This window comes from Eulemur rufifrons, chromosome 17, assembly GCF_041146395.1.
Source record: "Eulemur rufifrons isolate Redbay chromosome 17, OSU_ERuf_1, whole genome shotgun sequence".
In the NCBI taxonomy this organism is placed as follows: domain Eukaryota; kingdom Metazoa; phylum Chordata; class Mammalia; order Primates; family Lemuridae; genus Eulemur; species Eulemur rufifrons.
The window spans coordinates 59,864,810-59,880,140 of NC_090999.1; the positions used below are offsets into that span (position 1 = coordinate 59,864,810).

At 36.5% G+C, this 15,331-nt stretch overlaps 1 protein-coding gene across 26 annotated transcripts in view; it reads right to left on the bottom strand.

Annotated features, from left to right (window-relative positions):
* MEF2C (myocyte enhancer factor 2C) overlaps positions 1-15,331 on the bottom strand; it is a 165,931-nt gene that overhangs the window by 53,030 nt on the left and 97,570 nt on the right. For 3 of the 26 annotated variants that reach the window (XM_069492546.1, XM_069492545.1, XM_069492544.1), the window contains exon 1: positions 8,415-8,587. The exons of the other annotated variants lie outside the window; for them this stretch is intronic. The gene's annotated coding sequence lies outside the window, so the exon portion shown is untranslated. Of the gene's footprint in view, positions 1-8,414; positions 8,588-15,331 lie in introns of those variants that run through there. 26 annotated transcript variants of the gene reach the window in all.

Consider the following 15,331-nt stretch of genomic DNA (forward strand, 5'->3'; position numbering starts at 1 on the left):
CAATATAACCTTTTCCATCTGGTACCAGAAAAATAGCCAATCAGTATTTCCAGGACCGACGTCAAAAATGCCAGTAGCATTTCAGAGTTTGGACCCTCAGCTCAACTTCCCACAGGGACTTGCCCTCTAGTTTCCTGGCTCATTTGTTATTGGGGGTTGCTGTCTCCTGGACTCACATTGTAGGTCCTGCTATTTTACAATATTAATATGAAGGTTCCTTTCTCATTAGTGTAGGCAATTGTGAATCGAGTGTATGATTAGAAATAAATAGGACACAAGTCACGTACAAAGAGATTCTGAAAATATCTAATATACATTGCCATATGGCACACTGGGATCTTTCTTTCTAGATTAAATAATCATAAATGAAATATAAACCATAAGAAATGTTTTGGAAAGCCTAGTATTATTGATATTCACATGCTAATCAAGGACTATATAGACTGTTACCTTATTATTTTATGAGCAGGTTAAATTTTTCTAAATTTATTTTCAAATTAAATTAACTAGTAATTAAAATCAGACTCATTTTAATTTATTTTACTTATGCTATGAATGTCATCTGTCTATGGATCCATGGTCCCAGAATCATAGTCCAGCTTGTCGTTCACAAAATCACATTTCCCATGACTTCATATGTTACACAGATAATATTTTTAGGCTCTGCATTGTCACCTTGGATTTCACATGATGCTACAAAAGCTAGAGAGGACACTGAGAAATGAAAAATGTAAAGGAATAGAGAGAAAAAAATTTTTGTGATTCATATACATTTTATTTCTTTATTTCATTTTAATCCATTGACTAGGCCCGCAGTACAATCTTTAAGCAAAGGAATGAGGCCATTTTTGTATCATTCCTAACTTTAAAAGGAATGAGCCTCACATTTCACCATTATATACTTACTATGGAGGCTTTTTATTGATATTGTTCATAAGCTTAATGAAATTTTTTTCTATTCCTAGTTCACTATGAATTTTTATCATGAATAGAAATTGAATTTTATCAAATCTCTTCTTTTATTTTGATGATAATTTGATTTTACTTTCTAAATTTGTTACGATAAATTTCATTAGTGAATTTTTAAGTTGTTATCATGTACTTGCTTTTTTCCATAATGAAAACATTATCATTTTTGATTGAAAAATAATAATTGTATACATTTATGAGTTACAATGTGATGTTTTAATATATGTGTACAATGTGGCGTAATTAAATCAAGCTAATTACCATATTTATCACCTTGCTTATGTATCATTTTTTTGTGAAATATTTGAAACTTACTCTCTAAGTTATGTTGAAATATACATTATTATTGACCGTAGTCACCCTGTTGTGTAACAGCTCTCAAAACCCATTCCTTCCGTCTATCTGAAACTTTGTACTCTTTGGTGGACAACTCCCTTTTCCTTCCCCTCCTCTTCCCTCCCAGCCTCTGACAACCATCTGTCTACTTAGAAAATGGTTTTTAAAAAAGAATAACAACAATGAGAGAGAGATTATAAATAGATTAGATAGATTTTGGAAGGGAGAGAGGAGGGAGGAGAGGGAGAGAGGGAAGGAGGGAGGGAAGGAATGAGAATGAGTGAGAGAGAGAGAATTCGAGGGCGGTGTGAAAGAGAAGGAGGAAAAAAATAATCAAGTGAGCACATCAAGTGATCCCTTGGTACATGAGCTGGCCTCTCATTGTGTCTTGGCTCAGCTCTTTATGATCTAACATAAAGCTTTATCACAGGTCATCAGCAATTCTGTTCATCCTGATATCCACCCCAGGCAGTGGCTCGGCACCTGTTGTCTAACTCAGCAAGGCCAAGTGCAGGCTGCCAGCCGCACGGACCACTCTGTCCTCTGGCCCTAGACAGCCTTCTCTGGACAGTCTGTACACCTGGCTCCTGGATGCCTGCTTTTGTTGTCACGATGGCTTCAGTAATTTCAGGCATCATCAGTGTCAATGTACTGCGTCCTCATTTTTAAGTTTGGGATTTCAAATTCCTTAACTTATGAAAGCTCAGTGATTTTGTTAGTTCAGTGGTGAACTTAATAGCTTTCATTCGCACAATCATTTCTTCCATATTCTTCATTAGGTAATTATAAAAACAACATTACTTATTCTATGGCATGAAGAGGAAATTAAACCAGTCTTCCCTCACTATCAAAATATTAATTTTCTTAATATTTTAATTGAATCCGTTCCTCAGAAATAACACCTACCATTTATTGAGCATTTATATGTGCCAGGGACTGAGCCTGTGGCTTTGCATGGATCTTGTTTTAATCCTCAAAAGCCACCCAAGCACTGTGATTGCCATGCTACAGAGGAAGAAAAAGAGGTATGCAAAGTGGTTCAAGAACTTGCTAAAGTTTTCAAAATTAGTGATAAAATCAAATTTACGGACGCACGTATGAGCTCCAGAGTTTACTTTCTTAGCTACTGAACTATTCTGCCTCTGCAAGCTTGTCCAATTATAAAGATTACCTAAACTATGTCTATGTATCCTTTGAACACTTACTATCAGCTGAAATTGGTGAAATTCCTGAAAAATCTTATTTTTTTCATAAAGGGATATATTTGCAATAGAATTCATTTTCTGATGAATAATCTTATCTAAAATGCTTTTCTTATTGTTTTACTGTAATACCCACTGCATAGAGGGGAAGGCCTTTCAACAATATTTAAGTAGTATCTACCTAGTTAAAATGAGGCCTAGGTTGTAGAAACTCTAAGGAAAAGAAAGGTTGCTAAGTTTTTTCAACTCCTACATTCTGAAGACCAGGAAGGAAGTCCTTTCCAATAGCATATAGGTTGTACCTATGTGGGTAAAATGAAGTGTAGGTTATTACAATTATTAAACACTAGCAAAAATATTAAGTCTCTGTTGCTAAGAAAAAAGTTGGCTTTCTGCAGGGCACACATACTCTTCAGATTCACAAGCTAACTGCTCACATCGTCACTTCAGCTGGCTTGAGCAGGTGAGGGTGGCAAAGGCTGGTCACCATGAGATTACGTTTTTGCTAGGGTTGAGGGGATTGGCTGGGGAAACAGAAAAATGTATGCTTTTAAGGAGAAACTATTGTTTTTCCCTGGGCAAAGCTATGGGATCATGGAGAAATCTTGTATGCCCTATAAAAATTCTTTTCTCAATCACGGGTACATAAACTCTTCCTTTTCCTGTTTGTTCAAAAAGATGCGGATAACACTGTTACTTTATAAGTTGGGTGAGAAAAAAAGTAAAAGAAATTACTGTAAAACTTTTCATTTTTTTCCCCCCAAAAGTTATGAGGCAGACATAGTGTGATGTGATCTTAAGTGAGAATTTCCCAAAGTCCCACGGAAAAGGGGAAAACTGAAGGAGAGCTTCAAGAACCACAAAGACTTGGGTTTTGCATCTTGCCAGAAAATCTGCACTGTGGGTAAAAGCCTGGGGTAGCGCTGGCAGGCCCTGACTCAGCAGAGAAAATGCCACCCACAGTCACGGACTCTGCTTCCGCACTAGTGGAACACCCCTGTTTTCTCTGGAGGCTTCCCACAGCCAGGTCAATACCCAAGTCTCTCAGATGGGAAACTGGATTTTTTTGAAAATTGAAATTAAACAAAGTTGTATAACATTTAAAAGAAGCTTACAATTATGATGTTTGGCTTTCTACATGGGCTTAAAGTCAATTTTCTGTTGAATAAATAATATTCACCACATATTAACCACCTAATAGTTTTAAAATGCCTCAAACAGCCATCACCATCATTCTGAATAGAATCTCACTTTTTTTTTTTTTTTTTTTTAAAGATCACTGCTAAAAGATGAGGGGAAACAGAACCATTAAAAAGAGGAAGCAAAACATGGTTCAAAGTCTGTTTCCATGAGGTAATGCACACTATTGACTAATAGTCAAAGGAATCCAGTCTATACCGAGATGAAGTATGAGGTTAAGGCAGGTGGCTGGGAGAAGTTAGAACCCACCCCCTCCTCCATCGCATTACTTTATGGTTGAAGCTAAAGAGATAGAGAGAAATCAATGAAAGTTTTGTTGATCTGACACAAGAACTTGTGCACAGTAAAATGAAGTTATATATCTGAGTTCATCTGCTGGAAACTGCCAGTCTCACCTTAATTGTACGACTGTGTGAATGTATCTGTGTGTGTGTGTGTGTGTGTGTGTGTATACAGCATGAAGCTAAGAATTTTGAAAGAATTTTAAAAATTATTTCTGGGTAGATGTACTTCTGCATAGACATTTTTACCTTTTTTTCCCCTTCCAGAACGCAATATTTCAATGCAGTAATTTGGACCCCACAAAAATTCGGTTGTTTTATGTTAAAATGTTTGCAAACTGAATGGGGGTTTCTAATGGAAAACTAATTTCCTCACCTAATCATAACATAACAATTTGCTATCATATAATTTACTACAGTTTTTTAAATATAAATAAAATCTCTCATATTTGTCAAAACTCAGTTGCAGAATGTGCTGAAATGTTTTGCTGTTGCTTCCGATGCTGGCCAGCAAGTGGTTTGATCTCAGCAGCCAGGGAGCAGGTGCAGAGTTCAGAACTGCAAACTGGTTACACCTCCTATCAGTAAAAGTGGAGCTCAGATGGCCATCTCTTCCCAAATCACAGTTCGTCTTTGCTAAGTCTTCACCATGAGAAACAGGTGTGGTTCAGAACAAACATCAGTGGTTTAGAAATGATATCCTTTCCCCAGTAGTGATATACATTGTGGGTATGTGACTGGAATATTTAAAACACCTGTTCATCTGGAACTAAGCCAAATGTGTAATACGTTAGCGTGTGCTTGGCTCACTTCCAAGAGTATGCATCGTTACTACCATCAAAATACTGAGGGAGCTAGGGCAGAGATACTTAAAGTTTCGCCCTAGAAGCAAGGCACAATATATGTATTTTATTGTTAACTATATCATCACACTAAGCTCTGTTGACTGGCTAGTACTTTAATGAAATCAGTTATTTAATTTTGTGTCAGAAAAGAAACAGGCAGCATAGGGACACTCTTGTCTTAGCCTTGCTAATTATTTTCATTGTCTTGAAAACTCCATCAACCTCCCAGCTACCCTCCTGCCCTGCCTCTCTCTTTCTCTCTCTCCATCTCTCACTCTCTTGTTCTCTCTGTCATTGTCTAACTATGCTCTTCCTTGGACACAAAGTAGTTCAAGGGAGATACCAGGGGATAAATTACATCTAACTCTATCTACCAGCGTTCACCATCAGAACTTGGGAATGCTCCTCTATTTGACAGGGTCCCCCTATTTTTTCCAACCAACTCTGTTTTGACTTAATAGAATTACTTTGTGACTCCTAGTTTTTTCCTCTCTCTACCTTTAGTTGTAAAAGCTGCATAGTGAGGATCTTACCTCTGAAGAATTTCATAACTTTATTACACAAGAAATAGATATACATGTATTATATGTAATAATTTACAACATGTGATTTTTTTAAAATGTAAGCAAAAAATATACTAGATTTCAGTGTCCAAAGTCTGTGTGTGTGTGTGTGTGTGTGTGTATTTATATACAAAAGAGTGAAAGTTTAAAAATTTGCCTAAATTTACACATGCAAGAAGCAGCAGCAAGAAAGGAAATATGTGTATGAGCATCACGTACCCAACATGTGCTAATGGCTATATATGTACATTATGTAAGTTAATTCTTACAAAAAAGCCAGAAGTGAGATTTATTATCCTTGTTTTACTGCTTAGGAACCTGAAGTTCAGTGGAAGTTCAGAAACTTGCCCAAGATGACAGAGTTTATGGGAGGGGTAGAAACCAGGTTTGTCTGACTCGGAAACTTGTGTCTGTCCCTTCTCCTACACCACCTTGTCTTATCTTGAAAGGGCTGGGCTTTTTTTTAGATTCTAGACATGAAGTTGTAAGGGTAGAATGTCTATACTTGGTAGTGTTGTATCGAGAATCCTGTCCTGTTTATGTGGTCATTAAAAGGGCACATAATTCATCAGAAACTTCTAAATTTATAGATTTTGCTTTATTTTTCAATTTAATCTAAGGAAGCGTATAAACTTTAAAACAAACTTCCTGAGGCCTCTATAATTTGCTTCTTTAACACACTACATGTGATAAATAGTCCTCAGTCAGAGAAGTGAATGTGCAAGTTATCAGTGCAAATTGAAATTATATGCATATTTCAAAAGCAATTTGTTTTATATTATAAATATGTAAGTTAGTGAAAGGTTTTATTTAGCCTTTTTAGCACACACCCATATACATATTTATAAAAATTAAAATATTTTGGCACTTCTACTTTTTACAATACTTTTTACTGCTTCTATCTAGAGATTGTTGTTTTCAGCAGGAACTTCTTCCAGAACTGCTTGTCATTATGCTATTCTAGTGGTGTAGACCATAGGTAGTCCTTCTTGCACTGTTGTATTGCATCTAATTCCACAGCAAATATTCAGAGTGCCTGATTGACCTGCCTCCTCTTCCTCATTGACTGTGTCATCTCTCTTGTATCTCTTTCTGCACGTGACCATTCTGTTCATATCAAGCTAGCATCATACCCTCGTTTCTTTTTTCTTGTGACTCTTTGCATAACTGGTCTTTTGAAAGGTTTACCAACATCCTTTTCAGTTCATATCCATCGTTCTCAATTTGACTTGTTTGAGCCTGAAAATGACTATCATGGCTGCCTTTTCTGACTTTTTAAACTCCTTCTTCCCAGCAGTTATTACTTGATCACACAGTATCAGCAGCAGTACCAGCATTACCATCAATCTTACCACGTGTCAGACCCTGTACTAAGCATTTTACAAATGTTCATTCATTTAATTCTTATAAATGGCTTTGTACCAGGTACTATTATTAACCCCTATTTACAAATGATGGAGTAGAGACAGAGAGAGTCTAAGTAATACCCTTTCTACCTTCGCTGGATTGTAAGTTTCATGAGGTCACAGACCATGTCTTCCAAACTTGTATCTCTCCTCGCATCACTATGGGGTTCCGTACATTCTAGGAATCTAATAATTATTGCTTGAATAAAAATATCTACAGATAAAAGGGGAAGTAAAATTCTTAAAATACACATATTGAAAGGCCACTTTTAGATTTGAAGGTAAAAGTATAATTACAATTTTGCATGCGTGAATTAAATACTTCACAAAATAAATCCAAATGCATTGATTGCTGAAAATGAAATGGCCATATTAATTTCTTTGGTCTTCTATTTAACAGTTCTCAACTGTCATTCTAAGCATTTGATACATAGAATAAGCACAGGTTCTCTTGTTTAAGACAACCTGCCTGCATTATTTTGGCTCCTGTTAAAGATAAATAAGACTGTAGACATTTCAAATCCCAAATGATTAGGAGATAGTCAAATCAATATCACCTACATAATACATACAAGATGATGCAAATTTTATAGCAAAGAAATTAATAATTAATTTATATCTGTTTACTGTAACAAAAATTTCTTGTCAGCTTTTTTTGAAGTTTAACAATGCTTGAGCCAACATGGATAAATTATATATGAAAACATTACTGTTTAAGGTACAAATACTGTTAAAATAACTATATTACTTAATGGTTATGAATGTTGTATAATCTATTATATATAGTATATCATGCACTGTCTTTTCTGTTTGATAATCTAGTGTAGCTACTATAGCTTATATTACTATATCTAGCAATGTTAATTTTTTTATTTCAGCAATTAAAAAAGCCACTATTTTCCACATTACAAAGCTTTTGCTGAAGAGTCAGAAATGAATAATATAATATCAAAGGTAATCATTCCCCAAATTGAATTTATTCTGCATAGCACAAATGACTCAACAATGATAATTCTGTCTAAAAAGTGTGCATATAAAAGGCTTTGTCCCTGGAATATAGCTCTAAGTGGCTCACTATCTAGGTTGAAAATGGTTTTGCAGGGTTGTATGTCCTATTTTTCCATGCCTGCAGTAAAGATACAATATGGGAATTCAGCTTGGTAATTACTAATACACCACACAGACACAATTACACCCTGTGTGCTGCATAAAGGAATCACTTGTGGTCTGCATCCATTACAAAGAGCAGTAGGGGGCCAACAGGCAAGACGACAAAATTCTTTACAAGACGGAAGGAGAATAGAAGAGTCGATGTACACAGATACAAGGACCTTGATTCTTCTAGCAATGATTTAAGCCTCTTTCCATCAATTATCGTCCTTTGTCTCAAGAGTCTTATCACCAGCAGCATTACAGGAACTGAACATAACAATGCTCAGACCCTTATAACCCCATGAACTGTGCTGACATTTCCACACCCTGTTGCTATGTTTGACCTGGTTATTCAGATTACTTAAGCAAAACAAAATAGGGGAGAAAAAGTTGTCACCATTGCAAAACCTGCCTCTCTCTCTCTCTCTCTCCCCGTATGTATTTTTTTTGTAGGGCTTACTCAGAATTCCATTTCTTGAAACTGAAAGCCACCCTACTCTCACAGTGTTATTTTTCAAAGTAGTTTCTACTCCATCTTAAAAATTAAAAGCAAAAATGTGCTTGGGTGAAAATTATAATTGTAAGAAAGAGAGCAAAGATTAGTATATCCAGGGGATATATACTGAACAAGAGAATTTCATGTCTAAGCGAGCTAACTAAAGTGAGTCAGCTGCTCTCTTAAGTTACAATGAGTCACAGGAATAATTTTCTTGCTGTGAAACTCTTCAGAGTTTTGAGTTTAATTGCAAGTGGTAAGCAGTTTTTATTATAACAGAGTTTCCTCTGTTAATTATTACATGATGTATATTATTTTATAATACTTTCATTTAAGATGCTCTTTTAAAATACATCTTACAATTATGAATTTTTAAGGCCTTAGGAAAGTTAGTTATTTATGGCAGTTGGTCAGGTTCCGTGAAACAAAGCCTTGTCTTTCAGAAAATGTTTACAACCTATGAGGGGAAAAAAAAGTGTCCTGGGGCTAAATGTTTATTGGCACCTAGAAGTCTGAAGAGAGAGTCAGGCCTGCGGTTTTTTGAGGGCACTTTATCATCGCCAGCATTCTCAAAGGTTTCTCTGAATGAATAGAACCGGATTACTCAGCCTTCTATTCCACGCCTAGTCCTCTCCATTTTCCTTGGCACGACTGAGAGCCAGGCTATTTTTAGTTAAGCAGTTTTCTATTTTTAGACAACTACCAGTTAGAAGACATTTGCTAGGGAAAAATTAAAACACACACTCACACACACACACACAAAGGGAGGAGGGAAAGAAGCTTCTCTCCACACATTGTGAGGCAGCCTTCAACCTGTAACTCCAGGCATTTCAGCTGCTTTCAATCTTGGAAAAATAAAGAAAAATTCAGAGTTCAGGGTTTTAAAAATAAACCTACCCTCTGGCAAATAGACCAAAATACAACAAGCTGTTACTATGTGAAACAGTGACTATGAAAACAAAGAACATTCTCCGATGATTAAGCTGAGAGAAAAGTTGAACGATTAGGTTATAAGAATGGTGCACAGGCGTGTAACAATTTTCCAGCCTCTAGGCCAGATGTATCATGTTTTAGGATTTAAAAGGAGGAAAAACCCCTCATCTGTAAAGTTAAACCTAGGATGAGGGATGCAACTTTAAGGTTGAACCTTTTATCAAACTTGAAGGTAATTACATTCACTGCATTTCTCTAACGTTTATAGTCTATGGGATTTCTCTAGAAATTATAACCATCTGTTTACAGAAAAACCATACATTGAAAAAATCCAGAGCCAATAGGAAACCAAAATAAAGGCTGCTACATATACATACTACCTATTCATATATGTGTGTATATGCATTTAATGTCTATACATCATTACATTTATTAGTCTTGCTTTAAATGCAAATAATTGGGAATGACAGGCTTAGCATATCAGCTTATTCTACTTATCATTCAAGGCCATGCCTTCACCTAAAAGCCACTAGGAGATGTTTTCTAGTGCTTGCAGTTGTAATTACTTTCTTTCTCCTCTGCTAGCCCACTGCATTTTGTCTATGTCTTATCAGGGCTCAGATCATTGGGAATCATCGTCACAGATGCATCACCAGTAACTAGCACAATGCTTGGCAAATGGTCTTCATGTTCACCAATATCTGTTGAATGAAAGAACAAATACTGTGTATGTTTTGTCCACACGGGGCTACTGGCCCTGGAGGGCAGTGAACACGTCATAATCGTTTCATTTCCCAGGGCACTCAGCACAATGCCTTGCACATACACTTCATAAATGCTTGTGGAAAAGAAAAAAAAATGAATTCACTGACCTTTGTTAGATCTTCTCAATTTATGTAAAATGTTGTGGTTATTTATATAACAATGCAATATTTACTAAATGATATACTTAGTATAAAATGTTATATAATCCCAAATTAAGAATTTGCTTCCCTCTCTTTTGGTTAACATTCTTTATTCTTCGATCTTTTCCCTTGACTTGGAAAATAAAACCAACTTTTACAACTTAACAGTTTATGATGGGCTTTGACATCATCTATAACCTGCAATGCTCATGACAGCCCCGTGAGGAACTCAGGGTAGACAAACACTAACTCAGGGGAGGAACCTGAAGCCCAGCAAGGTTCTATAACTTGTCCCAGGTTACAGAATGAGTGTGTGACGTCGCAATAACTAGAACTTAATTTTTAATCTCTATCTTTCCTCCAAATTTGTGGGGCTTTTGAAGTCCTATTTCCTAAAAGTGAAATTTAAAAGATGAACTCTCATAATAATGCTTCAGCAATATTCTTTAGAAAAATCACCATGCAGCTTTCTTTCTCCCCAAATGAAATTAATTCAGAACCACCACGGTTAAGGAGAACCAATCGTGTAGTCTGGATGCAGATAAAATTCCGCACATACCTAATTAGGAAACATCAGAAGAAACTGTGTGCACACACGCCTGTTTCTTTCCTGTTGGAAAAGTCCAGAACGGACCTAGCTTGTTTCTGCTCCCTGACTACTCATCTTTCCTGCCCTTCTCCATGTTTTCTTCTTCCTCAGGGCAATTTCAGCCTCAGTGTTCCCTGCACCCTCTCATCTTGCTCCACAAAATCACATCGATTTTAACAAATATTCTGTTCCTTGGAGTAAATGCTGCCTGAGGGACTCAGCATTCCTGGTTGGGTGTCTCTACCCGGGCACAGAGCCTGACACAGGGTGGGCGTGCTGCAAACGCCTGCTGCAGGAATGCAAGGTAAAATGGCCACTTGCAACCTCTCCCGTTTACACGTCATTTATTAGGTTGTAGCCATCAACCACCGCGCCAGTTATCTGAATGAACAAGAGCACTGGATTCACCAGTTTCGTATTTACTGTCCAGCAGAAGGTTTCTTCCATGATGGACAGTTCTATATGGGAGCCACTAGTCACCTGTGGTTATTGAACACTGGAAATGAGGCTAGTGAGACTGAGGAACTGAACTTCTAATTTTATTTAATTTCAACTGGTTTCTATTTATATAGCCACATGTGACTACCTTATTGATTAGTGCAGATCTGTATCATTTCATCTGAAATCTGGTGATATTCTCCAAAGAGAATTCATAATGACAGAAATTACTGCGTTTATAATTGTCATAACATAGTTGCTAAATATATCATTTCTTTCCAAATGTGTAGAGTAACCTTGAAAGGGGTTAGGTTTCTGGAATTAAAAAATAACAGAGAGTGGTGCTGGTTGTAGATTAGTAGCTCATACTCTGGGTAACTCTGATCTCTGTTTTTCTCTCTAAGAAATGGTTTCCTTAAGGTCATAGTGATGGCATCTGTGTATGACTAATAAGTAATTTGCATGCTATTTTGAAAAATAAAGTATCTAAGTCAGAAATTGTGAAACAGGAGTTACTATTATTAATGCATATATTTGCTTTTTTGTCATAATTTTTTTTAGATGTGGGGGGAAAAAACCAAACACTCATTGTACAGTTTACTGTTTACAGTGTTTCTTATCTTAGAACAGAAGATCTAAATAGTTACTGAGTTTATTTACTAAAACATAAAGATAAGAGATTTAATTGATATGAAGAGGCTTTCAGAATCTAATTAACCTCCCAGTTAGTCATTAACTCTATGACCTTTAGAAATAATTGACAGAATTATTTTTTTCCCTTATTCAGAATTTCATTCGGGTGGTTACATTTCAGGGCAACACAGAATACACAAGGCCTCAATGAGACATGACTGGATAATAAGACAAATAGCTATTGGTAAAATGGGATATATTTCTGAAAATATAATCTATCCACCTAATTTGTTGTATACGTATGCAGCATTTACCTAATTATAGTCTTTCTAATGATTGAGTTTTATTAAGTCTTTTCCCAGAATGTCCTAAGGATTATTTTGACCAGGAGGATAATGAAAAAAGTACAGCTGCCACTACCCCTCTGCACCCAGGGCACACAGGCACACGCCCATCACACCTCCTGACAGAGTCTGGACTTAGAATCTTCCTCAGTGTGGGCCCCAGGCAGCCACTGCCAGGCAACGAGCGCTCACACAGGAGGGGACCAGGCCAGGAGACGCAGCGCTCACAACCGGAGTCACTCACCTCATTGAGCAATGATGGGCCTTTTGTATCACGCTTCCAGAGAAACCTAAGTAAGGCACTTGCTTTCAAGAATTAGTTTTACCGAATATCATTTTTAAGAAACTATTTTATGGTTTGATCTAATAGATTTTAAGGCAAAGTCAATTTTATGGTATGATTCTGACGCTCAGTAAAATTGCAAAGAAGAAATGGTCAACAGATGTACTTTCAAACTCCATGCTGAAGGAAATGAATGTTTTGGAAAGGGAAATCTAGATCCTTGTTATTCAAAGTTTGCTTCACAGGCCAGAGGCATGAGCACACCCTGGGAGTTTGCAAGAAATAAAGAATGCTAAGCCCTGCCCCATAGAATGCAGGAACCCCTGGTGACTCAGACTGGGCCATAGGCATTTCGTTTGAGACCCATGGATCCCCCTTGCCAAATCCTGGCCAAAGTACCAACAGGTTGCTTCTCTCTTCTCCAGGAAATCAAAGCACTGTATGTTGGTCTGTAGGTCCTAGACATTCTACCAGTAGCACAAGCAATATTTCTACTTGGTTTCCTGTGTCTTTTTATTTTTTTCTGCTATAGGAACAATATTTATTCATCTCTGGTTCACTTGAAAGAGTCTCACTTATATGATTAGAACACATCTGACTTCAACAAAGAAAACTTTGTAAACTTTATTTATACTATAATGATCATCAGTAAGTTGATAATATATTGAATGTCCACAATGTGCCAGATGTTGAGCTGGCAGCTAGAGTTACAGAGATGAACAAAACATTGTTATGTCCTTCAGGGAAGGGAAAGAGATTTGTAATTAAAACAACAGCAACAACAACAAAAACCCAACAATGGAGTGAAGAAATTGAAATAATAAACACTCCTTCAATGACAAGAGCCATAATCTTTTATTCTGACTCTAGGCAAGACTCAGAATTATTCCTAAAACTTCACTTTTGAATATTTCATGACTGTATATTCAGGAACTAATCCTGAGGAAGTAAGAATATTCAACTCAACTCTTTTATATCTTATTTGATACCTTTTAAAGACAAATAACATTACTTGGGTGCTATCCATGGCTGGAGTGCAACCTTTGGTCCAAGTTCCACATGCCATGAAATCTGTAAATATCATTAAAAATGGACAATTATGGGCCGGGCACGGTAGCTCACACCTATAATCCTGGCACTCTGGGAGGCCAAGGCGGGAGGCTCACTTGAGGTCAGGAGTTCGAGACCAGCCTGAGGAAGAGCCAGTCCCTGTCTCTACTAAAAATAGAAAGAAATTAGCTGGACAACTAAAAATATATTAAAAAAAAATTAGCCAGGCATGGTGGCACATGCCTGTAGTCTCAGCTACTTGGGAGGCTGAGGCAGAAGGATTGCTTGAGCCCAGGAGTTTGAGGTTGCTGTGAGCTAGGAAGATGCCACGGCACTCTATCCCGGGCAACAGAGTGAGACTCTGTCTCCAGAAAAAAAAAAAAAAAGGACAATTGTGATCCAGGCTATATATTTCTTCTCTTTCACTTCCAGGCATTGGGAATGGGGGAACCACATAAGGACTTTAGTTTGCTCTAGTTCAAGAAGGTTCATGTAAAATAATGATCATGATAAAATAGTAATGATTAATACTGATAAAGAAGTTCTATAACTGACAAAAGGCTGTGTTTTGAAACTTGTCTTTACTCCTTCTACTATTATTAAATAATTCTCTGTTGACTCTGTGTTAGTACTAATGCCTATGAACTATTAGAGCTGTGCAGTACCACAGATGACAGGAAATTCAGTTTTATTTCCTTGTGCATGTAACTTTACCACGCACATTAGTATTTGTTCAACAATGATTATTTGCTTAATAAATGAGATGTGAAGCAGTTTTTTATGTTTACAAAACAGGCAAATTAAGCAAGAGCGAATTTTAAAAAAGAAATGGCTCTTCAAATTTGATCTAAAAAATCACTGTGGTATAGTTATAAGAAATATGAATACATTTAAAAATTTGCAGGCAAATTTCTTCTTTTAGATTTTGGAGAGCAAATACAAATGTGATTTACAAGTACTGATAAACGTCTTTTAAAGCTATATAAACAAAAATAAACCATGAAAATTCAGGAAAATATGCCCTAACTATTTTTTAAACAAAATTTCTTCTTCCCCCTTTCCTTTGGAAGCCTCAACACTGAAGGTTTAAATCTTTATAGAATATACTAACACTTTGTTCAATTTTCAATATGTCTCTTGAAAGACAATTATATACTTTGTTTAACAAAGGACAGGGCAGACTTACTGAATCACTAGAGATAAGAACTATTTCAATTATGTTTTTTTTTTTTTTTTTTTAAAGCCCACATCTCCCTCTGTCAACCAGGCTGGAGTGCAGTGGCGAGATCATAGCTCACAGCAGCCTAGAACTTCTAGGCTCAAGTGATCGTCCTGCCTCAGCCTCCCGAGGAGCTGGGACTACAGGCACTCGCCCCCATGCCCGGCTTCAACTACAATTTATAGTAAACCTAAGAAGGATTTGTATTGTACCTCAAGAATATTATTTCTCTAAATTCTTTCATAAAAATGGCTGCTTTTCTGAAAAAATTGATTTACTAATTATAAAATTAAATACTGGTCCAATGTTGCTTCAAGTACATTTAAAATAGTAACAAGAAAGACCTATGAGCTTCAAATTAAAAACAAAACAAAATAAAATAAACAAAACCAAAAAAAAAAAAAAAAAACAAAACCCACAGCACACATGGTGTTACTTAGCTCACCCGGTTAGTGCCCCCTGTCAGTTTGGACAATTTGCAAGTGCT